Here is a 1993-nt window from a genome sequence, read left to right on the forward strand (position 1 = left end):
AATAATAATAATAATAATAATAATAATAATAATAATAATAATAATAATAATAATAATAATAATAATAATAATAATAAGAAGAAGAAGAAGAAGAAGAAGAAGAAGAAGAAGAAGAAGAAGAAGAAGAAGAAGAAGAAGAAAATAACTATGCCGTAATGCAGTACCAGGCAGTGGCTCTCATAGATTCTGATCTTAAATGTTTGTAAGTGCTCTCATGCACAGGTTTTGTGTTTGTATAGAAGATGCGCAACAGCAAATATTCTGCTCAGTACCACCGATTTGCTTAGCAGTTGCTTGACCTTATCCAGTTGAGCAGTTCCCTTAGTGACTGATGATATGTGCATCTCTGATCTCGAACAGAAGTAGTGGGGGAGCATCATAGCCTTGTATTCAAAGGACTACTTAACAACACTTATGCAGGGACCTTTTGACCAGGATGACCAATCTTCACCGATGCGAAACTTCACTGAGTGAAAGACAATTAGATTCACAGAAATGAAATTTAAGGCCAACATATTCATGGGTACAATTAAAACTAATCAACAGATATGTTGACTTTCACAATCATACATCAAATAATATGCTTGTTACAATATTGTCATTAATAGTAAAAAGTAATTAAAGAAAAGTGCATTACCATTAAATACCTCCTGATGAACTTAGGTAGAGAATCCGGAAACTTACTTATCAGTCGTTACTTATGTGATTAGAAATTGCAATATTCTAAACGAGATACCTTTAAAGTGAAAAGAATATGTTAATGCAAGACGCTAAATATTTTCAAACGATTATATGCCTGCATATGGAAATTATACTCAACCGATCTGTAAACTGAAACTGAAACAAACAAAAATAGAGCCATCCATTTTGAACTAATCAATAGAACATAACAACACAATAAACGAAAACTTATTTGATGACTGCTTAGCAAGAATGAACAATCTGAAAGAGAACTTCAACTTCAGGAGATTTTTATTTATTTATTTCTGTATTATTTAGCTTTTTGTATCCTTTTATTCGATTCCACTCTCGTGTTGGAAACTTCCTATATATAGCCAGTATAGACTAATCAATAGAGTACTCATGTCTATAAGAGTGAGTTGGAAGACTTACAGTGTTTTCTTTTATTAGATTGTGTATTTATTTAGCTATATAAAGTGTCGCAAGTGGTTAAGCTGCTAGTTACATGTTTCGTGTGTTCAAATGAAACTACGAGGTGGGGGTTGAAAAGTTCAGAAACCATCTATGAAGGACTGACGCTAGGACTGTGATATTTCGATGCATTAATTTCAACATTTCCTATTGATAAAAGCAGATTTTGTTTTGCTTTGTCTTTTTTTTTTTTTTAAATAAACTGACAGCTGACTGTTCAAAGAAACCTAGTATAGACTTGTCTTGAAAAGTAACAAAATTTGGCATCGTGATTTTATGAAGAACCTTCAGAAAAAGGTTCGTCAACTTCTAATGTACCAACTATATGTACATTAATGCCATTCAGGGCTGAAAACTTTTTTCTGAATCTAAAGTTTGGTCCTGGTATTCGCACTCAAACACTTAATTCTATTCTTTACATAAGGAGTAATAATATATAATGAATTAATTGGATTCTCTCCCTTCCTCCTTTTCTGGGTTCTAGTTTTTTTGAACTTTAGATTTCTGGATTTAACTACGATCCATTATACCTTCATCTAATTTAAACTTTTAGTATAGCGTTCATAGCCTCTCACCCTTAATAGCTCTCTGTAAACCAGCGTTCTTGGTTTTAACGGTCATTTACTTAACTATATAATGTTATAACTTGTACGCAACCTTAGCATTTAACGCATGTCTTGCTTTGGTATGTTGGTTCCCTGACGATGAATTTATGTGCAATTCCATCACCTCTTACTTCTTTGGAGTATAGTGCACATATATTTTGAAACATATGTAGGAATTAAAGGAACTTATTGATTATATGCGTTTTGCTCCATTTATTATTATTATGATATATATG

Source organism: Octopus bimaculoides, chromosome 12 (assembly GCF_001194135.2).
Source record: "Octopus bimaculoides isolate UCB-OBI-ISO-001 chromosome 12, ASM119413v2, whole genome shotgun sequence".
NCBI classification, from domain to species: Eukaryota; Metazoa; Mollusca; class Cephalopoda; order Octopoda; family Octopodidae; genus Octopus; species Octopus bimaculoides.